The sequence below is a fragment of the Rhinatrema bivittatum genome, chromosome 5 (genome assembly GCF_901001135.1).
Source record: "Rhinatrema bivittatum chromosome 5, aRhiBiv1.1, whole genome shotgun sequence".
NCBI lineage: Eukaryota > Metazoa > Chordata > Amphibia > Gymnophiona > Rhinatrematidae > Rhinatrema > Rhinatrema bivittatum.
Window position 1 is genome coordinate 22,998,515 of NC_042619.1, and position 24,620 is coordinate 23,023,134.

Consider the following 24,620-nt stretch of genomic DNA (forward strand, 5'->3'; position numbering starts at 1 on the left):
CCAGAATTGCACACAGTATTCCAAGTGAGGTCTCACCAGGGACCTGTACAGGGGCAATATCACCTCCCTTTTTCCGCTGACCATTTCTCTCCCTATGCAGCCAAGCAGCTTTCTGGCTTTTGCTGTTGCCTCATCTGCCTGTTTGAGGACCTTAAGATCTTCAGCTACGATCGCCCCCAGATCCTGCTCTTGCTTCATGCAAAGAATTTCACCCCCTGTACTGTACTGCTCCCATGCTACAGGATATTTCATTTTCAAGTCTTACTAATTCTACTTTTCCATTTTTTTTTTTTTTAATATATTTGTAAATTTACACTTATTTTTACAAATTCTGGAAGAAAGTCATAACCAATACTCTTCACGCACTCAAAAACAGAAGCAAGGGAAGAGATGTTAAGGAGAAAACAAGGGGCAGATAAAGGAAGCATAACCTAAGGGTATTAGCAGACTACAGCTCCCCAGAAGCCCCCCTGGGTTGGTGCCAGCAGACTGGTGTTGGCTGGGTATTGTTCAGGAAGACCCATGTGGTCCAAGGAGGCCAAATGTCTGGACAACAACCTCACTAGTTTTTATAGCTACTTGGATTGTTGCATGGCGTGATGATAGTGATGGGGGGGAGGGGAGGAGGTAGGGTGTTGTATTAAGCCTGAGATCTTATATAGTTGTCTACCCAGGATGGTAAAGAACCAATGAGAAAGCAAACAAAAAACGACTAAAGTCATCCAAGTGATCTAGCTTCTATGGCTGTCAGCTGGGATAGATTCTTGCATGAGTGTGCGCTTAAGTGAAGGTGTGAGTGAGTGGGACTGGTGTCTGTGTCCCACTCCTCCTCTTTGCACTCTCCAGTCCTCCAAGTTCCTGCCCTCTCCTTCTCTTCTTCCCCAGTCCCCCACCTCAAAGTCAGCAGCTGCCCACTGGCAGGGCCTGGCAGAGCCGCCAGCAGCATGGTTCAGTTCCTCCAGTACCATGGACTTCTCTGCCAGCGGGGGCCTGGCGTCCTCATCAGCATCACCGGTCTTGTCAGCTGGCTAATGAGTTCCCATTGGCTGAATCCCACCCAGTCTTGCTGCTTTCGGAGCTCTTCCTGCATGATTGAATGCTGAATAGAAACAGAAACGACGACGTCAAGAACAGCCAAGTGGAAGGTTCCTGGTAAAATAACAGAAAATGCTTTTTTGCTGTCACTCAAAATGCTGACTCTCCTTTTCTAGTGCAGCTTGGATTGAGGAGCCATGAGGCAAAAGTGTGCTCCCGGTGCATGCAATAGCTGCTGCCTTGACTTCTAGATTGTGCCGGGGAAGCAGAGGCTGTGCTAGCAGCACAAACGCACAGCTTATAAGGAACTTCGGCAGCAGGAAGGGACCGACTAGGAATTGCTCCTGCCCCCTTTAAACCCACAGATGGGTTAAGAGTGTGGGGCTGATGGATATGCCCCTTCCGGAGGGCTTTAATATTGGATGACAGTGGGGGATTTTGGGGAGGGAGGTTGGCTGCACATGCATACTATTTTTTTAATGTTGTGTGCTTATCCCTAATACTGTCCTGCTGAAAGTTGGTGGGGCCATGGCCTGTGTGACCCATCTGGTTCCAGCCCCTATGCTGACCCTCGTTGGTGCACAAACTCTTGTGATGGGTTCACAAGCCTGGCAGCCTTCCTCTAATCCAGACTGAAAACCCACTTCTTAAGACAGCTAAAATAATCTTCACGGCAGACAAGGAATGTAGCACTATTACTCCTCTCCAGGGATCAGCTCTGGGTTCTTCCTCTCTCAGCATCCTCCTGGACCCCAAGATTACTCTCCCTTCTTGGAGGGCTGAGAGTTCTGATCCTAAACCTCAACCCACCTTCCTTGGAGGAGAGCCAGAACAGAAATGAAGGGAGAACAAGGAACTTAACCTGGCTGCCTAGCCTGCTGATAGTGCAGGTGGTTTTATTAATGATCAACAATACATTTCTGAAGCTTATGGACGATTGTTGGATCCCTCCTTCTATACACCTTTGTCTAACGATCCTACCAGTGCTATTCAGACCTCTATTCAACAGGGTTTTGGGGCATTATCAACCAGAAGGGATATGGTTTTCTGATGAAGACATTTCCTATGATTTCTGTCATCTATTGGTTCCCAAATTTCATAATTTTCTGAAAGTACCATCTGGCCGCCTTATAATGCTCAGAATAGGCTGTAATAATTGAGCCATTTTCAACTTGTGTCAATCATTTTTTACAAATCCAAAGTAGGGCATAGCATGCAACCAAAGGTCAATAATGCAGAAAAGATTTGTGTAGCAATTTTGAATGTCCACCAACAGCATTCAAAGCAAGTCTTTAAATAACTGGTATTTTTTTTTTTTTGAGAGCTTTGAAATACTTTTTCAGAGAGTGAGTACGGCAGTGTGAGCCCCGACACAGACCCGTGTTTCACCCGAAGGCTGCAACGGGAGAAACAGGGAGGCATACAAATTGATGCTTTCACACTACTTCACCATTGGTCATGCAGAATGCTTCTTATGTCTGAGACTCTTCACAGTTTATCACATTACTTCATGAAGTGCCTGATATTCAATTGAATGGTTGATAATTACCACAGACATTGCGATTCTTTATACCAACATCCCTCCACAAATGGCTATTGCCACAGTAGCATGCCTAAATTCTAGCTACCCATTGATGATATATATATTTTTAAATTTGAAACACAAGATTTGTTAGCTTCTAATTTGCAGTTCAATTTCAGAGCAACTATTATTGCATTTCTTCCCTTTTCATATTAATATGCAAATCAGATGAAGGTACAGCAGTTTACAGAAACCCTACAGATTGGAACCATCTGCTGCACTACACTAGTTATCATTTAACTCAACATAGAGACAATATTCCTATTGGCCAGTCCCTTCGTTGTAGATAACTATGCACTGGTGCTGAGGAATGCAAACATCAAGCTACTAGAATGGCCCATAAGAACATAAGAACAGCTCCCTTATGAGGAAAGGCTGAAGAGGTTAGGGCTGTTCAGCTGGGAGAAGAGACGACTGAGGGGGGATATGATAAAGGTCTTTAAGATCATGAGAGGTCTTGAACGAGTAGATGTGAATCGGTTATTTACATTTTCGAATGATAGAAGGACTAGGGGGCATTCCATGAAGTTAGCAAGTAGCACATTTAAGACTAATTGGAGAAAATTATTTTTCATTCAACGCACAATAAAGCTCTGGAATTTGTTGCCAGAGGATGTGGTTAGTGCAGTTAGTGTAGATGGGTTCAAAAAAGGTTTGGATAAGTTCTTGGAGGAGAAGTCCATTAACGGCTATTAATCAAGTTTACTTAGGGAATAGCCACTGCTATTAATTGCATCAGTGGCATGGGATCTTCTAGGTGTTTGGGTAATTGCCAGGTTCTTGTGGCCTGGTTTAGCCTCTGTTGGAAACAGGATGCTGGGCTTGATGGACCCTTGGTCTGACACAGCATGGCAATTTCTTATGTTCTTATGTTCCCTATATGCAACACAAGTTCCTCTAGTGTATTCATTCTAATTCCTTTAATGGTTCTAACAAAAAAAAATGTATCATCACATGTGGAATGCACGGTTTATTTATTTAAAATTATTTATGAATCACTTTGCAGATCAAATCTTTCAAAGCGATTTACAGCAAGATTAAAACAATCAAACGACAATCACAGATAAATAATAAATATAATAAAATGATAATACTGTCAATAACTCCTGAATTACTAACTGCCATTATCTTAAGTTATATGATCGTTCCATTTGGGGCTTCAGAGTTACAGGGGAAAGCCAATATCTTAAGCTGTGTACTAGAGCCATCTAGAGATTCTCAATTTTCCGAGAAGAGACAAAGTTCCATACTAACAGTGAATGGATTCTGATGGCCGCAAGCCACAGTCATGAGCCAAGTTTTCAAGTTCTTATGAAACTTCAGGAGATTATTTTCTTCCTTTGAACTCAGAGAGAGGGAGTTCCATAGACCTGGAATCCCTGCTGAGAAGGACCGATTTTTGTAATCATTTCTTAGGAAAAGCCTTGGTGTTTGGTGAGTCAAGGGAGTAACTTTTTCTCGAGCACAAATTCCTACTAGCCTCCTACCATTTTAATTTTCCTTTTAAATGAGGAGGACATGGGCCATTCCAGGACTTGAATGCAAGTCTAATGCTATCAAAAAGATAATCTTTCCTCGCTGGGGCACACGTACAGTATAGGAAATGTTTTCACATCCGGCGGTTTTCACCTTTGAAAGAGGTAAGAATTTGCATGGCCAACTTGTTTCACTTTCTCTATCATTTCTCATAAGCGACATTGGTCAACACGGGCAGTTTAAATATGGAAGCTGCTTTGTGTGTCCTCCCTCCCCCCAAAAATTATATCGCAGCTGCATCGCCATTGTTTTATCTTGCGGTAAAAGGTCGTGAGGCAAAACAATGATAACTGAGGCTTTTAACGTGCGATGGCGGCACCCAACCCAAGGGGCCGTCATCGCCTTAAAGGGCACAGCTGTTAAAGCCAGCATAAAAATGGCCCAATCCCCTCCACATAGGATAAATAGAGGCCTCGGGATAGCCCCTCACCCTCTTTTTCATTAAAAAAAAAACCAAAAAACAAGATTGGGAGCACCCCCAGACCCCTTCCCTCCACCAACCCCAAAGTTTAAAAAAAGATTATTGGGGTATAGTAGTCCCCCCCTTCCCTCCCCTGGATCCCCAGTTCCAAAAAAAGAATCATAGGTGTACGGTCGCCCCATCCCCCAGACCCACCTCCTACTCCCCATTTCCTCTAATGAAAGCTGGCAAAAGGGCCTGAGGTGACCCCTAGTCTCAGGCTCAGTTGGCACCATTTAAAAAAAAAAATGGCCATGACTGAACCACAGTCACATGGTCACAAATACCTGGCAGGATCCCAAACAGAAGATAGATTCAATGCTGCTAACACCCAGGAATAAGCAGTGGCTTTTCCCAAGTCTGTCCGGTTAATAGCAGTTTATGGACTTCTGCAAAATCTTATCTAAACCCTTTTTTAAACCCAGCTACACTAGCTGCCTTTACCACATTCTCCTGAAATGAATTCCAGGGATTAATTTTGCATTGAATGAAAAAGAATATTCTCTGATTTGTTTTAAATGTGCTACTTACTAACTTCATGGAGTGTCCCCTAGTTTTTGTATTATTTGAAAGAATAAATAACCGATTCACATTTACCTGAACTATTCTACTCATGATCTTAAAGACCTCTATCATATCCCCCCTTCAGCCGTCTCTTCTCCAAGCTGAACAGCCCTAACCTTTCCTTATAGGGGAGCCGTTCCATTCCCTTTATCATTTTGGTCACTCTTCTCTGTACCTTTTCTAGTTCAGCCATATCTCTGCGATGTGACGACCAGAATTGCACACGTATTCTAGGTGTGGTCTCGCCATGGAGCAATTTTCAGTTTTATTCACCATTCCTTTCCTAGTACTTCCTTATTGTTTTTTTGACCACTGATGAGGATTTCACGTTGACACCCAGATACTTTTCCTGGGTTGTAACTTAACATCGTACAACTACAGTGTGGGTTACTTTTCCCTATGTGCATCACTTTGCACTTCTCCACATTAAATTTCATTTGCCATTTGAATGCCCAATCTCCCAGTCTCACAAGGTTTTCCTGCAATTTCTCTAAATCCGCTTGTGATTTCACTCTTGGAATAATTTTGAGTCACCTGTAAATCTGATCAACTCCTACATCATTTCCTTTTCCAGCTCTACAAATATATTGAAAAGCACTGGTCCCACTAGAGATACCTCAAGCATTCCACTATTTACCTTGACTATTTAATCCTACTCTGCATTTCCTATCTTTTAACCAGTTTGCAATCCACAATAGGACATCCCATTAAATTTTATTTTTCTCAGGAGTCTCTCATGGGAATTTTGTCACCCACCTTTTGAAAATCTGAATACACTATATCCACTGGATCACCATTATCCACATGCTTATTAACCCCTTTGAAAAAATGCAGCAGATTTGTGAGGCAAGACTTCCCTTGGGTAAGTCCATGCTGGCTGTCTCCCATTAACCCATGTTTTTTTTTAATGTGTTGTATGATTTTATTCTTAACAGTTTCCGTGATTGTTCCTAGCACTGAAGTTAAGCTCGCTGGTCTATAGTTTCCCGGATCACCCTTGGAGCCCTTTGTAAAGATCGGCGTCACATTGGCCAACCTCCAATATTCAGGTACAATGGATGATTTTAATGATGTCACAAATTCCTAGTTATAGATCTGCAATTTCATGGGATGTAAAGACATTTTGTTACTCTTTAGCTTGTCACAGCCCTATTTCATCGTCCAGGTTCACTGTGATTTGTTTCATTTCGTCCAATTCATCACCATTAAATATTGCTTCCAGCACGGGTATGTCCCCAACATCCCCTTTAGTAAACAGCAAAGCAAAGAGTGTATTTAGTCTCTCTGCTATGGCCTTGTCTTCCCCTCAATCATCTAACGGTTCTTCCAACTCCCTCAAAAGCTTCCTGCTGCAGATATTTTTTTAAAAGCCTTTATTATGAATTTTTCCCTGTATGGTCTTATCAATGTTTTACATCTGACTTGCCAATGATAATTCTTTTTCCTATTTTTTTTTTTTCAGTTGGATCCTTTTTCAATTTTTGAAAACTTCCTTTTACTAAAATAGCCTCTTTCCCCTCACCTTTTAACTATGCTGGCAGTTGTTTGGCCTCCCTGCTGCCTTTTGTAATGTATGGAATACATCTGACCTGGGCTTCCAAGATAGTACTTATAAATGTAACTCTTTACAGGAATCCCAATGCCACAAAACACTTTTATTTTTCATAGACGACCTTCATACCGCTCTATTCTTGAGCATTGCTGCCTGTTTGCTATACTGCTTAGAGAGCCATTTTTAATCATTGGTCGTATAATGTATTTTGTCCCTTTTTTTATCTTTTTCAAAATTATGGTAAAATTCAATTTTATATCGCTTTTAATTCTCTCTCAAGATATTCAGTTATTCACCAATATAAGTACTTCCCTTAAACAGTAGAGCCCCGTTTCACTTGGGGGATAGCAGAGTTCGGTCCAACGTAATTACGTTTCGCGTCCCAGCTGCCTCAGGGACCTCTCTGGTATCAAATTCGCATTGCTGGTATTTCAGATGCCAAGGGATATATTCTCAAATTTCTTTTACGAGAATGTTTCTATAATGACAAAAAATATTATCACAACCACTTTAATGGAAATATACTTTAGCTTACTTGCAAGACGTGAACTTATTCAACCGCGGGCGTTATAATTGAATGTAATTTGTTAGTTTCCCATTTCATTGTCTGTCTATTTATTTTGGTCACATTGGGTAGATGAGTATACAAATTCTCAGTCATAAACCAATACTGGCTACCCACCCGTCCCCCTCCGTATCTTCCATCTCACCCCTGAACCCGCCTCCCACTACCGACCTCCACATCTGACCCAAGCATGTCCAGAATATTCCATGGTGCTAAGCCTCCACCATCCCTATTTGCAGACCACCTCAGGCCTTGTCATCTTCTTTGGTTTCTACAAACCCAATATGTAAGACAATACCCAGGCCCCCTTCCATGCCTTATAACCAGGTTTTGTAACATTCCAGAGTGTCACCAAAATTATTCAGGCTGTTCTTCAAAATATCTGGCCTTCCAGTTCTCATTTACGTTAAGGTTTTAATTATGGTTGCTCTGCGCAGGTTACTTCAGCCTTCTTGGAAATTCAACGCAGTCACAACATTGCTGTTTAAGGTAGTAACTGCCACTCTGTGCAAGTTACCTCAATGCCTTTATGGAAGCTTGATGCAATTGTACCACTGCTGTTTAGGATTGCAACCGCTGCTCTGTACAGATTATCCCAATGTTTCTCTATTCTCCTGGGTAGATGAGCAGATAAGATCCCATAGTTAATCCCACATTCAGGGTCTTACCTCAAAGCTTTGTAATAATCTAAACAGCTAGCAAAAATAGTAAGACCCTAGCATTCAGCCTCCCAGGTCCTCATGAACTTCCTAGAGAGCACCTGCCACCTGCTAGCAGCAACCTGGTGGCTTTCTGAGGAATTGCCTTTTAATACCATTCTGGCTACCCCATGGCCTATAATATCCTGGATTGTGCTTCCATTCTCTGCCCTTTTTTTGTCCTCATCACCTCTACTCTTATCTCTGCTCTTAAGGAAGTGCGGGGTGGGTGGTTTGCAATACTACAACCTTTCAACCATGTTTGCACCAGCGTCATAGAAGCTGACAGCCACTAAGGACCTTTTGCCCTTCTAGTCTGCCCAGTTCCACCCTTGGCAGAACCCCATAGACTCCAGCAGATCTCTGGCTCTCCTCTTACCTCTTTTGCACTAGGGATTCTCTGCGCTTATCCCTTGCTTCCTTGAATTCTGTTATTATTTTTGGCTAGGAGTCCATTCCATGCATCCACTAGTCTTTCCGTGAAGAAATATGCTCTGCTATTGTTCTTCAGTCCCTGGAGCTTCATACTGTGACCACCCCAACTAGAGCATGTTTCACTCTCAGAAATGCTTTCTCCTTATGCCTCATTTTGTAGTGATTTCCCAGCATAGGGACACTAGGAAGCGAGGTGACCAGACCCTGCGGATCTTTCTTGGGACAGCGCAGCCACTTTAAAAGATTGTAGAAATGAAATGGAGATGGCTGGCACTTGTGCTGAGGTACTAAGAAAGCTTCGAGTGGCAGTACCAGGGGAGTTAAAAGGTTTCTAAAAGTAGCACTACTTTGAGAAACATCATTAGAGCAAGGATCTGCTCTCTGAAGAAAAAGGGTTTGCATGTGAAAATTGGGAGGAGAAGGCAGGAGGTTTTTGGAGAAGGCAGAAGTTCTGATCACCTGATTCCAAAGAAATTGTGGTAGAGCCAGCCTGCACCCCAGGGGATCAGCCACAGGAACCAGGAACACTTCTGTTGTTGGGAGCCTGAGAAATTTGGAAGAAGCAAGAAGAGAAAATCATGAGGTTAAATTCAAAGTGACTCCTCTGTCCTAGTTCAAGGCAAAAAGGGACAGAATAGTTAACAGTAAAGAAGTGAACAGGAATGTGGTCTCACTGAATCTGTTCTAGTTAGAGGGGAGTGAGAAGGTTGAGAAAAAGTGAATGCTGTTCCCCTGTTCCCCTGCTGTTCTGTAGCTAGAGTATCAATTTCATAAAGCGAATAGACATCCTCACTAGGGAACTCTTAGCCGTGGGAATATACTCGGTGCCAAGGAGGCAGTATCTGTTAGTGATTTGTTATGGCCAGATAGTAGGTACCCGCCAGAGGCAGATGCAGATGGAGGAAGGCCTGATGCCAGTGACGACAGGAGTCATCACCAGGAGACAGTTGCCGTACCAGAGACTGCCGCATCAGAGGTTGCGCAGTGACAAACAGAGCTTGGACACCAAGACCCAGAGACCACAGATAACTGTGTGCATACAAATCTGAGAGACACACCCTAGGTCTGGCCAGACTAGAATTCTAGTAAAAGTCATTGAGCTCAACAGGAAGGCAACACAAAAGACAGATAACACTGAAAAACACAGCAAACACACATTACTATAGAGGGGACTCCGTATCGGAAGATTCTGGAAAGAGAAAAAACCACACAAAGACTTAATTCCTTAAGGTACAAATCTGAAGTTTGGACACAAGTTTGGGAGACAGACAGAGTAACAAAAAGAGAAAAAAAGTAATACTTACCTGGCTCTGAGGTGAATCCAGCATAAGGTTCCGAAAGAAAGAGACTCGAATTGTTAATATTATTTATTACTGCTATATGTAAAAGAAAAGTGTAAAAGCATTTACATTTCAAAAGGTTGTCTACTGTTAGCAAAGGTTTTTTGAAGTACTGTTACAAAAATACCAGTTGAAAAAAAACTTGAATGTTTATTATGAGGCCGATATTCAGAAGCCATTTAGATGGATAACTGAAAGGTTATCCGTGGAAATGGCTACCCAGCTATATTGAGAGCTAGAATTTAGCCGTATAAGTCAGAGGCATAATGGAGGCAGGAGTGAGGCGTTTTCGGGCAGGCCAGAGTTAGCCACATAAGTTATGCAGCTAATTCTGATATTCGGAATTAGCCGCTTAACCAACACGGCTAACTCTGGTTGGTCCATAGGGCTGTCTTAAAGTTAGCTGGTTTGATATAACCAGCTAACTTTAAGATAGCTGGGGATATTCAATGGCACAACTGTGCTGCTGAATATCCCCACTAAGTTAGCCTGATAGCTATATCTGGCTAATAAAACTAGCTGCTCTGTGGCTGAATATTGACCTCACTATTGATTATTGCAAGATTTTAGAAAAATTTAATTTGTTGAACCTTTCACTTTAGGAGTTACTTATGTAGCAAGCTACCTTAAACCAAGTTCCTGCCTCCATGAGCTTATCATGTGTTGGAGCCTTTCTCGATGGACCGACCTGCGTCTGGATTTGAGTGATGTGTTTTGGACCTATCAAAAAGGGGTTTTCTGCCTTACAGACTCTACAAGCTGCCGTAGCCAAGGTGAAGAAATGGTGGAACTGATTTCACAGTGACGTGTACTCGATGGACAGAACTGAGGCCCTCTCGGAAAATGGGGTCTATTCTTTTCATATAGGAGGGCTGGTAATATTCGGGGAGGGTGGGGGGGGGGGGGATCTCTTATGGGTATACTGGAGGTTACAATGCGATGGAGTTTGGTGTCTTGAATTATTATCTTGTATGCTTGTACAGCTCTGCGCATAATAATAAAAAAGTGGTTTACATAAAAAAACATCCAAAAAACCCTTGTATGCTTTCCTGAGAATGACAAATGTTCTACAAAAACCAGCATTCAGCACTTTAGTGTTAACAAGTTGGGACAAGGGCGGTATTGTTTAGTTTGCCCAGAGAACAGCATTACATAACCAGCAGAGGAGGATGCCAAAGGAATGCTGGGTAGGTAGGAAAGGCGCAATTTGGCTGGCTCTGTCTGTGTGTGCAGGGTGGGGACAGCCAGGAGTTGTAGCCAGGAGCCAGGAAGAGAAAAGTACATCTGGCAGCCCTGCAATCAGTTGTTCTCCTAAAAGCTAATTATCAGGAGGGAGAGACAGAAGTCTGCGCTCTGAGGAAATAGAGAGATGACCGCTGTTCGTGCTTCATAGCTGACTTACATGTAAAATCCCATGAAGGGACAGAGGAGCCAGGAGCTGAGAGACATCCTTTCCAAAGATGTCCAGGAGCACATGGCTGGATCACAGCCCTAACAGACTGAGTTAAGTAAACTAAACTTTGTACAAAGACTACCTTAACAGAGGCAGGAGAAAGTTTATTTCCTTGCCTCAGCCTTTCAGATGAAGTCAAGCAGGGTAGGGCTGGGGAAGATAAACTGGTGGACCATGGTCTTTTTGTAAGAGAATGAAACCTGGCCTGCTTTCTATTTATTACTAATTAATCCATTTTGGGAAACTTCCCTGGAGAGAGAGAGAGAGTAGACTGCAGTGGTCATTTCTGGTTTGTCATCTAGCCAGTTTCAATATCAAGAAGGATGTCTTCATTTTCTTGATTGTTTTTTGTTCCACGTAGTTTTGTGTTGGGGACAGGGTGCGCCCTTTACAAACTGGTGACATTGGGACAGATCTGTTGTGTCCCCCTCCCCCCATTTTGAGTACTCAGGGGTAAAGAAATGTTTGCAGGCCGTATACTTCACTGCTCTCCCCCCCCCCCCCCCCCATCCTTTCTCTATTAGCATTCCTTATGTTTTCTTTATTGTCCATATGAGTACGTTAGTTGCCCTGGCTAACAGGCCATACCCAGGGTTATTTTTTGCATTGCTTGATTTAAAATAAGAAAACTGCAAGTTTATATTAAACTTCACTACTGTGCTTTTCCTATTTAATGCTCTGGTTGGATTTGCTGTCTGCTTACACAATGCCAGTGCAAGGGTTAATTATTGTGGCGTGATGATTTTATTTGGTCTGTGGTGCCACAAGTGAGAGGTTGTTTGGGAAGGGCACAGAACTGTGTCTCATCCCCCACTCAGGCTCCGAACCCGACTATAAATCATATTAGTGAATATCATTTCTCATGTGGGGTGATTCCTAGTCCGGACCTGGTGTGGAGCCCACTCTTATACAGAGGTTCTCAAGACGTTTATTCTAACTTTCTCCCTGCTTCCCCTCCCTACCCCTGGGAAGACTTTGCTGGGTGGGTCCTGGACCCCCATTTCTGCACAGGAGACCCAGTTGGGAAGAGGGCATCAAGGAGTGAGGTCCCAACTAGAGATCTTGCAACACAGGAACATCTGAACGCCTAATACCTCACTAACCTTGGCCACGACAGCAGGAAAAAGGCTCTGCCAGAGGGAGGTGCTGTTTAGACAAGTAAACAGAATAAAAAAAGAAAAATCTAAACATTTCCATGCTAGCTCTGGGGGCCGCGGCTGGGCTTTTCCTCCTGCCGAATCGTCCCTCTCTCTCTCTCCTCCCGCAGATACAGTGGGTGCATGTCATGGTGTGGCTGACAAAGGAGGAGGCACACCATAACCCCTGCTAGGAAGGAGGAATGTCAAAAGCATTTTCCTCTGCTGAAACAAGTGTTTTACTCACAGAAAATGGGGTTTTTACAAATTGTCCACAGCATCCATGAAGGTAAACTTGCAAAGCTTAATCCTTGACCCTATGGTTCCTCAGAGTTTTCAAGTAAAATCTGTCTTGCAGTCGTCTATCTGAAATTGAGATTTTTACGTCACTTAAAACCTCTTATATGCCCTGCCGGTTTCCATACAGTCCTTCAAGTGTTGCTATTTCCCAGTTTTGATTACTGTAATCCTCTTTAATTCAGGTCTACTCTTCGCCTCCTCCAAGTTATTCAGACTCAACCGCTTGCTTACTGATGGGAACCCACATCAGAGAAAACATTACGCCTGTACTGAAGTCCCTTCACCTTCACTGGCTGCCAGTTCATTGGCGTACACAACATAACACTGCTGGGTTAATAGCGATCTCTTGCATATAGTCTCCTCTCCATCGGTCAGCTCCACCCTACGTAGTCACACTCCAAGGCGCATTCTACGTTCCTCTAGCCAGTTCCTAATTAATGTACCTTCTCTACGTTCTGCCAGACTCGCCGTGACACCGAAACACTCTCCTCTTCTCTCCATCGGTCAGCTCCATCCTATGTAGTCACACTTCAAGGCGCATTCTACGTTCCTCTAGCCAGTTCCTACTTGATGTACCTTCCCTACGTTCTGCCAGACTCGCCATGACACCTAAACACTCTCCTCTCCATCGGTCAGCTCCACCCTACGTAGTCACACTCCAAGGCGCATTCTACGTTCCTCTAGCCAGTTCCTAATTAATGTACCTTCTCTACGTTCTGCCAGACTCGCCGTGACACCGAAACACTCTCCTCTTCTCTCCATCGGTCAGCTCCATCCTATGTAGTCACACTTCAAGGCGCATTCTACGTTCCTCTAGCCAGTTCCTACTTGATGTACCTTCCCTACGTTCTGCCAGACTCGCCATGACACCTAAACACTCTCCTCTCCATCGGTCAGCTCCACCCTACGTAGTCACACTCCAAGGCGCATTCTACGTTCCTCTAGCCAGTTCCTAATTAATGTACCTTCTCTACGTTCTGCCAGACTCGCCGTGACACCGAAACACTCTCCTCTTCTCTCCATCGGTCAGCTCCATCCTATGTAGTCACACTTCAAGGCGCATTCTACGTTCCTCTAGCCAGTTCCTACTTGATGTACCTTCCCTACGTTCTGCCAGACTCGCCATGACACCTAAACACTCTCCTCTCCATCGGTCAGCTCCACCCTACGTAGTCACACTCCAAGGCGCATTCTACGTTCCTCTAGCCATTTCCTACTTGATGTACCTTCCCTACATTCTGCCAGACTCGCCGTGACACCTAAACACTCCTATTCAGTTTTTGGTCCTACGCCCTGGTACTGTCTGCCTCTCTCTCTTTACGGTTTGCCGATGACTCGTAATCGTTCAAGAAGCTACTTCAAGCTCCTTTCTTTAGCGTGGCTTTGGCTCCTTCTAGCCAGCATCCAATGTCTCCTTGCCCCCTACGCCTGTGTATGACCGCTTCCCACATTTGCCCAAGGCCTCCTGTCGATCCGCCCCCCCCCCCCCCAATTTACATGCATCAAGGCCCTGCCTTTCATGCTTGCATGTTGCTTTTAACTCAGTTGTGCATGTTTTATTGTACCTCACCCTGAGCTTTGTTTGACAGGCGAGTAAAAAATACTTTAAAATAAATAAATAAGCACGTGTGCCCTGTTCGCACAGAGGTCTATTGGATGGAGCGGAGGTGCTCCTGGTGGCAGAGTTGGGGAGGGGCTTGCACTTAGGGGCACGCTTTGGGATTTTCAGAAGCATCCGGGTAGATTTTCACAGGAAGTTGTTGTGAATGTTTTAGCACAGTGTGACGTATGCGAGGTGATTGTGGAGGGACCATTTTCGAGACGGACTTACGCACGCCTGAGCCCGCTTTGTCACCTGGTGTAACTTATTTGCCTGTTTTGCCAGATAATTTATGTGCAATGCTACCAAATTGCCCCCTAGCCCATTCGTGATGACACATCTTCAAAATAGCACCCACTGATGATCGCTGAAAGACAAAGGGAGCAGTAAAGGCTTGAAAATGGAAGAAAAAGAAAAGACAATGTCATTTATGACTACAGTCAAAGGATAAATACTGTAAGCTCCCAAAATCCTCAACTGCTACAAAAAGGAACAAACCACTGATCTCCCCCAGCAGAAGCACATGAAAAGCTCTGTGTTTCCCAGACCTGGGAACTTTGGATTTGCGATCTCCTGGAGATTGTCATGGAGGGAGAGCTGGACACACAGACTTTCTTCTCTCTCATACACACATACAAACACTCTCTAACACATTCACATGTTCATTCTCACTCACAAACTCCCACTCTCATTTCTCTCCCACACTCTCTCTAACACTCTCTTATGCCTTTATATGTTCATTCTCACTCTGTCTCACAAATGCACACACACACATTCTCTAACACATTCACATATTCATTCTCACTCACAAACTCCCACTCTCATTTCTCTCCCACACTCTCTCTAACACACTCTTACGCACTTATATGTTCATTCTCACTCTGTCTCACACATGCACACACACACACATTCTCTAACACATTTACATGTTCACTCTCACACACAATCACGCTCTCACTTCTCTCCCACGCTCTCTAACACACTCATATGTTTATTCTCACACATACACATGCTCACTCTCACTCTTCTCATTCTGCTCCACATAGACATTCTCTCTCTCTAACATACTCACATGCTTACTCTCACTCACATATGCTCATACTTCTGTCCATGTCCCACACACACATTCAGTCTCTCTTTAACATGCTTCCTCCTCGCCCCTCCTTAACCCACCAACAGCAACACAACCAACAGGACAGAGACTCTTTTTATGCCAGTGCGGGCCAACATTTCACCTGCTCCTTCTTCTGGTTAACAGAGGCAGCAATTATTACTCCTCCTCTTCCTGCCCTCGCAGGCCCATCCCACAGGACTTCTGTTTCCAGGACCCGCATGGGCTGCGAGTTTTCCAGTGTTTGCCCCCCTAGAGACCCAGTAATTGCTTTAGAATTCCAGAGTCTCAGAGTCAAATCCAGGGAGTTCCCAGGTTTGATGATTCCACCCCAAACTACCATTATATACAGGCAGAATGTGCAAAACTAACCATGGACAATCACTAGTAACCTGATAGAAATTGTCTTCTCTGACGTTCAGCAAGCATTCCCAGGACTGGTGCTGGCACAGCACCCATCCTTACAGACTGCACATGATGTCATGCTTTATAGGCAGATGCGAAGAAAGGAGGTGACGTAGCACACAGGCAGAAATGCTCACACAACCAGCCATGCAAGTTCTCGGAGAGGCAGAAGCTGCCGGCTGAAGCAGCTCTGGAAGGATAGGGTATTCCCTGAGGAGCTGACCCTGCCACCAGGGCACAGTCATGTCCTGATAATCTAGGAGCATGAATGCAGGGTGCCTGGGATGCTTAACCTGCAACAAGGAAGAGGGGTCCTTACCTCTCCAGCAAAATATAATCACAAGAAAAAAAGCATTCAGTACAAAGTTATTTACGTATCTTTTTACAGTGCTTCAGGCAGGATACTTAGCACCAACAAGAGACACCTATGCACAGGTAGGAGCCATTAACTATGCAGGTACTCCCTTCGCCTAGCAAGGCTTAGATGTTCCTCTGACCCCAGACAGAAATATATTCACAGGGGTAGGGAGGAGGACCGTCCTGACCACCTCCTGCAGGAGGGACCAAGGAAGAATAATGGGTTGAGTTATTAGAAACTACCACTGTTTGAGCCGTTTGTATTTCATCTTGGATTGTTACTGAAGTAACTTCTTATGGAATTCTCAATGACTTTGGAAGCGTCGAGATTTTTTAACTGACTTTTTGCCTTTTTTTTCCCTTTTTTCTTTTTTATATTTACTTTTTCACTCTTTTGTTTATTATTATATTTTTCTTTTTTTTGTCTTTTTTGGGTTGTTGGTCCTCTTTGGGGGTTATTTTCTAAGGCTATTGCACGTGAAAAGCGTGAGATAGCTTGCCGGGGAGGAGCCGGGGCAGCAAGAAGGCGGACACGGCCCTGTCTTCGCTGGCGGCGATAAGGTAAGACACGTTATCGCCGGCAGTAGCGCACCCAATAGCACCAACTTTCATGGTGTCGCTATTGGGTGCAAAAGCCAGCAGAGATAACACTGCGGTGGTGCGATCGCTGCCGGCTTTTGCAGGCCTGCCCCTCCCTTCCCTCCCCCGTAACCGCCAGGATTCACCATTCTCTGCAAGAATGGAAAATCCCGGCCTTACTGTTTTATTATCTTTTTATTTATTTATTTATTTATTTATTTATTTATTTAACACTTTTTTATACCGACCTTCATAGTAATAACCATATCGGATCGGTTTACATAGAACAAGGGTATAACTGAAGCAATAAATAAAGTAATTAACAATAGAGGTGGATAAGGCAAAGTTACATTTAACAAGGAGTAGACACTTGGAAGCTTAAATAGCTGAAAGCAGGTAAAGGCAGGAAGTAATAGTAACATAATACAAAAGAATATGGGTTAAAGCTTAAGGTGCTTTAACCTGGAAGTGCCAGAGTCCATCTTCGAGAGGAAAAAAGACCATTCGTCCAGGAGAGAGTGAACGGCGACTAGTGATTGTCTGGAGGATCGGAGAAGGCTTGGTGAAAGAGCCACGTCTTGAGTTTTTTCCTGAACGTTACGAGGCAGGGTTCTAATCTGAGGCTTGAAGGGATGTTATTCCAAATAGATGGTCCTGCTATTGAAAAAGCTCGGTCTTTGGTTGAGGAAAGGCGTGTGGCTTTAGTTGGGGGGAAATTCAGAAAAAAATCTTTTTTGTTTATGTGTGTTTATATACACAAAAAGACTTTTTGGTGTTGCATTACTGTCAATGTTTAACTGTTATTCTAATGCGATTGTGAATTATTGAGATTATGGTTTGAGTGGCACATGTTTAGGTTTATAACATTTTTTTTAAGATTGTAGTTAGGTTAATTTTTTGTTGTGTATTTATGACTTCTTTGATATTTAATAAATTGTATTTTTGAAAATTTGCCAGTATGGCTTATTTTTGGACAAAGAATTATCCTCAGACATCATTTGCAAATCATCACTTGCAGGGAATATACTGATCCACAGTAAACTAGGTTTTTTTTTTTAATATAATTTTTTTCTTTATTAAATTTTTAGTTAATTCAACACAAAAGTACAGGCAATAATGTGTAGACTCTCATAACATTTTCAAAGAATACAGCAAAGAAAATTAATACTATCTGCATCATCAACCATAATAAAATGAGGGAAACAAGAAAATGTGCATCCTTACATATAGTATTCTATTATAGGTGCACAATCAAAGTAATAATAAAGATAAGTGAGGAGAGATATCAATTTATTTTTGGTCGTCATTTCTATCTCCTACTGGACTCCTTATCTAACAAAAAGCTCTCTAGATGAAGAGGGTCAGAAAAACTAAACTTTCCCCCCTGAAAGGTAACATAACAAAAGCAAGGATATTTTTAAAAGAAATTTGCTTCTATGGCTAACAATTTACCTTTCAGGGACAGGAAATGCCTCCGTCTTGCTTGTGTAGCGCTGGAGACATCGGGGAAAATTTGTATTTTCTGACCACAAAATGCTATATCCTTATTCCTAAAGAAAACTTTAAAAATGTTATCTTTGTCAGATTCAAGCACAAAGGATACAAAAAGTGTATTAAAAAACTGCATGCGTGTCATAACGCACCCCCAACTCTTTCAAAAGAGCACCTAATGGGGACTAAGATATAATTAATAATATAGAGGAGAGGGCTGACCCTTGAGGGACTCCTGATCGCAAGACTGACCCAACTGAATCCTTTGCGTCTTGAAGGAAAGACTTGAACCATTTTAAAACCATCCCATCGATGCCTACTTGGGCACAACCGTAGAAGCATTATATCGTGACAAACAGTGCCAAATGCAGATGAACTAACAGTCCGGTCTACCTGCAACTGGTCCAAAATGGAACGTAGCAGCAGCTCCAGGTTGTGACCTTTCTGAAACCCAAATTATCTAAAACCTCAGCAGCTTCCTTAAATTTTCTAACACATTCGCCAGTGTTGATGAATTAGATACCGAATGAAAATTGGAGAAATCATGAAGGGGGAAGCTCTCTTTTCCTCTGTACTGGTCTGACAGTCGCTAACTTAAAGCACTCGGTGATTTATTATCCACAATGTTCAGAACATTAACAGTAATTTCCCTTTAATACAGGTGAAAGGGCAGTGATCTAATGTGGATCTAGTAGAATATACCTTGCTTATAGCCAGATCAAAATTCCCATGCAGGCACAGTCTGGAATGTTATCTGTGTTTGCTTCCAGAACCTCGATTTATTAAACCAGAGTTTGATAATATTAATCATTGCTTTCTTCTCAAACAAATGAGTCAGTTGATCACACTCTGTAAAATTACTTAAAGCCACTTGCAGTTTTAGCTGTTCAGTTCATCACAATTGTGAACCATTCATAGTGCCCTTTCATTCATGAGCATAATTCTCCTTCTTGGCCCGCTGACAAGAACCTCCTTGGCAACATCCTCTCTATTTTCTCTCCCCTTTTTTTTTCCTGCTCACGTCAACATTGTCTTCTGCTTCACCAAATCAGGTGTAAACCGTGGTACTCTTACACTACTTTCCTTAGTAAAAGCTTCCCTTTGGGGGTGCAACATTAATTTCCCAACACAGGCTGAGAACGGTCGTAATGAGTTCAGAGCACTCCAAGTAGCGCACGCAGACTTTACGGCGTATTTTCAAAGCAATCTTCTGCTCAATGCAGGCCGTTATGAAATTCTTTTCTAAAGGTGCAGGTTTCTGCCGGTAACCCAGTCTGGAAGGTAGGCGAGGGGGGAGGACTGCAGAGGCTTCACTGGGAAGTAACACTCCTATCAGTCAGCTTTTGAAAGCAGTTTGTTTTGACCTGAATGGAGATGTGGACCTCAAAAGCATGTCAGAAATGTATTGTTAGTCCAAGAAAAACAGGTCCCCTACAGCTTTTTTTGTTTACCCTTATTTCTCTGAGGACAGATAGGCAGCTTAGACCTCCCTGGAAGTCTCTAATTGCTTCCTAGTATTTACAGCTTTGCATGCCCCCATAGAATTAAAACAAGGGCATTTCCACTTGAACCTTTTCGGGAGGTGTTGTTTAAACCTTTTGCTTTACAGGGTATTGTTTTTGGTTGCTATTTCCTTAGCACAAGCAGTAGGTGTAATGCAGGCTTTACGTGGCAGAGAGACATATCCAATGTCTTTTCAACATGATGGGCTCCTCCACAGTTTATCCTGAAAGCATCATTTTCATGCTCATCAAAAAATATCTTTATTGTCATTTGCCCAAATCTTTCTTCTGTTAAAGAAACTAAACTGTATTTAATTGAAAGAATGGAACCAGGCTGCTGGCACTAACTTTCAAAAAGGAGAGAGAGCAGCTTTTGAACTAGAACAAGGGGGAAAGCCGACAGTCACTCAGCAGTGCATGGTTTGGAGGAAGGTATCCTTGAAGGATACTAATGAAACAGAAGAGTTAGGGCATCCCAACAGAGAGGTTCCAATAAAAGAAAACATAGTCCATGTACCTATATGTAAAAAATCACCAAAGCTAATGATTTCTGAATTATCCCTAACAACTGAAAAGCAGGTTGTTAATGCAAACAAAAAACACACTTTGAAATGTCTGTATGCTAATACCATAAGTCTAAGAAGTAAGATGGGAGAGTTAGAGTGTAGAGCAGCAAATGATGAGATTGACATAATTAGCATCTCAGAGACCTGGTGGAAGGAGGATAACCAATGGGACAGTGCTATATCAGGGTACAAATTGTACCGCATTGATAGGGAGGAACTGAAAGGTGCAGCTGCAAAGGTTAAAAGTATACAACACTTGTTTAAAAATACAATCTTAGAAGGGCAGACCAGATGTATTCCATGCATTAAGAAAGATGGGAGGGAGGCAAAATTATTACCAGTATGGTTAAAAGGTGAGGTGAAAGAAGCTATTTTAGCCAAAACAAATCCTTCAAAAATTGGAAGAAGGATCCATCTGAAGAAAATAGGAAAAAGCATAAGCATTGCCAAGTTAAGTAAACATTGATAAGGCAGGCTAAGAGAGAATTTGAAATGAAGTTGGCCGAAGAGGCAAAAACTCATAATAAAAACTTTTAAAAATATATGTGAAGCAAGAAACTTGTGAGGGAGTCATTGGACCATTAGATGACCGAGGGGTTAAAGGGGCTCTTAGGGAAGATAAGGCCATTGCAGAAAGACTAAATGAATTCTTTGCTTCTGTGTTTACTGAAGAGGATGTTGGGAAGATACCAGTTCCGGATATGGTTTTCAAGGGTGATGATTCAGATGAACTGAACCAAATCACTGTGAACCTGGAAGATGTAGTAGGCTAGATTAACAAGCTAAAGAGTAGCAAATCACCTAGACCAGATGGTATGCACCCTAGGGTTCTGAAGGAACTAAAAAATGAAATTTCAGATCTAATAGTTAAAATTTGTAACCTATCATTAAAATCATCCATTATACCTGAAGACTGGAAGGTAGCTACTGTAACCCCAATATTTAAAAAAGGCTCCAGGGGCGATCCGGGAAACTACAGACAGGTTAGCCTGACTTCAGTGCCAGGAAAAATAGTGGAAACTATTCTAAAGATCAAAATCACAGTGCATTTAGAAAGACATGGTTTAATGGAACACAGTCAGCAAGGATTTACCCAAGGAAATCTTGCCTCATAAATCTGCTTCATTTTTTGAAGGGGTTAATAAACATGTGGATAAAGATAAGCAAGTAGATGCAGTGTATTTGGATTTTCAGAAGGCGTTTGACAAAGTCCTTCATGAGAGGCTTCTAAGAAAACTACAAAGTCATAGGATAGGAGGCGATGTCCTTTCGTGGATTACAAACTGGTTGAAAGACAGGAAACAGAGGGAAGGATTAAATGGTCAATTTTCTCAGTGGAAAAGGGTAAACAGTGGAGTGCCTCAGGGATCTGTACTTGGACCAGTGTTTTTCAATATATTTATAAATGATCTGCAAAGGAATACGACGAGTGAGGTAATCAAATTTGCAGATGATACAAAATTATTCAGAGTAGTTAAATCAGAAGCAGATTGTGATAAATTGCAGGAGAACCTTGTGAGACTGGAAGATTGGGCATCCAAATGGCAGATGAAATTTAATGTGGACAAGTGCAAGGTGATGCATATAAGGGAAAATAACCCATGCTATAATTACACAATGTTGGGTTCCATATTAGGAGCTACCACCCAGGAATAATATCTAGGTGTCATAGTGGATAATACATTGAAATCGTCAGCTCAGTGTGCTGCAGCAGTCAAAAAAAAGAAAACAGAATGTTAGGAATTATTAGGAAAGGAATGTTGAATAAAATGGAAAATGTCGTATTGCCTCAGTATTGCTCCATGGTGAGACCACACCTTGAGTACTGAGTACAATTCTGGTCACCACATCTCAAAAAAGATATAGTTCTGATGGAGAAGGTACAGAGAAGGGAGACCAAAATGATAAAGGGAATGGAACAGCTCCCCTATGAGGAAAGGCTAAAAAGGTTAGGGCTGTTCAGCTTGAAGAAGAGACGACTGAGGGGGGATATGATAGAGGTGTTTAAAATCATGAGAGGTCTAGAACGAGTAGATGTGAATCGGTTATGTACTCTTTCGGATAATAGAAGAACCAGGGGCACTCCATGATGTTAGCAAGTAGCACATTTAAAACTAATTGCAGAAAATTATTTTTGACTCAACGCACAATAAAGCTCTGGAATTTGTTGCCAGAGGATGTGGTTAGTGCAGTTAGTGTAGCTGGGTTTAAAAAAGGTTTGGATAAGTTCATGGAGGAGAAGTCCATTACCTGCTATTAATCAAGTAGTCTTAGACAATAGCCACTGCTATTACTGACATCAGTAGAATTGGATCTACTTAGTGTTTGTTTACTTGCTAGGTACTTGTTGCCTGGATTGGCCACTGTTGCAAACAGGATGCTGGGCTTGATGGACCCTTGGGCTGATCTAGTATGACAATTTCTTATGTTCTTATGAAATGTGGAAACAGAATATGATAGCAACAAGGGACCATCCAGTCTGGCCTGTTTCACTTCTGGTACAATGCCAGAGGCCCTAGTTGGTCCCTGGTTTCACCTTGGCATGACTAAGGATCCTATAGTCCAATTGGTCATAGTGCATTCCATGACAGCAGTGACTACCATCGCTTGTGGAGATATGCAAGGCGGCCACATGGGCCTCCATTCACTTGTTTGCAGAGTGTTCTCCATTGGCCTCTTCCAACACCATTTTTGGGAAGAAAGGTTTTTCCACTTTCATGTGTAAGTTGTCCCTCCCTGGTGTGCTTCGTGAAATACTTCTAGGGCAGTTCCCATTATCTAGGCTATTCTCCATCCCAAGAAGGAGACTTTTCCTGTCTGCTAATCAGGCTTTTCGGAGATCCACCAAATTAGCTAGAGAGATTCCTCTGCTAGGTTAAATTATTATCCAAAATATGTGGGGAAAAAAAGTCATTGAAGAAACGTGTATGTTGTTAGGCATAAGATGAGAGAATGTAGTATTTGAGGACACTGTGATGAGTTTGATCCCTTGATGACGCAATAAGGGAATGTGAAGTGTGGGAAAGTATTTTTGGCTTCTTGTGCTTGGTTCATGCAGTTATCGTACCAGGAGCATCCTCCGGGTGTTTCTTCTATCCTATTGCTGTTGTTGGTGAAGTCAGGAGAGCAACACTTCATGACTGAAAAAGGGTAATGAGCTGCATGCTTAGTGAAATGAATCTGATAACCTGTGAGCAGGGGTCTGTCTTAAAACCTGCATGAAAGAAGGCTCATTCATCTTCTCCAAGATATGGTGAGCCTCTCAGCTGACTTGATCTAAAGCAATAACTATAAGAATTAAGACTTTCTCAACTTATAAAGTACCAACTCCAATTAACCTCATTTCCACATCCTCCCAACTCCTCTCTTTCCCACCACAACCCTCAGAATAATAGTCACTCCTCTGTTATTCCCCCTTATAGTTTGATATCAATCATATGTCTCAACCAATATCGCTCTACAACATATCTCCCCAATGTTACAATGTTCCCTGTTATGTTTTTATGTAATCAGTTATAATACCAGTTAACAGTTATGAAAAAATTCCTCCCTCACCTAAGTTATTTATTTATTTATTTATCGAGTTTTATATACCGTCATTCGGTTTCGCCATCACAACGGTTTACAAGTTTCGATGGGTAAGGTGTTAAGAGATTAGGATGGGGATTAACATCGTATTCATATTGGTTAACACGTTTTCTATGGATAAAGTGTTAGAAGGTTAGTAAATACATTGATGTACATAGAGCGTTCATTTATACATATAGCATTCATTTATACATACAACGTTCATTTAAAGCATTATTAAGATTGAGGGGGATATTCTTAACGTAGCAAGTGAACATGGTAGGGTTCTGAATGAAGGTTAATGGGGCGGGGGTGAGGAGGTTTCAGTCCAGATTTGTGTTATATTTTGGGAAGGGTGTGTATGAGTCATTGGGTGTTTTGGTAGGCTTTGGTGAACATCCAGGTTTTAAAGTCCTTTTTGAAGGTTTTTAGGTTTGCTTGAGTTCTTAGTTCCGTTGGGAGGGTGTTCCAGAGTTTGGGGCTGCCGAGGGATATGGCTCTTTCATGGGTTGAGGTTAGTTGTTTGGAATGCGTAGGTGGGATTTTCAGAAGGCCTTTGTTGGTTGAGCGGAGGTTTCGTTGAGGTGTGTGTATTTTTTTTGTTTTACTTAACCAGCTAGTTTGTTCTTTGTATATTGTTTTGTGCAGTAGTGTCAGTATTTTGTAATCTATTCGATGTTTTATTGGGAACCAATGCAGAGCTATGAGAATTGGCTTAATATGTTCGTGCTTTTTTGTTCCTGTGAGGATTTGTTATAATGTATTCAATTTTTACTCTGTTTTATG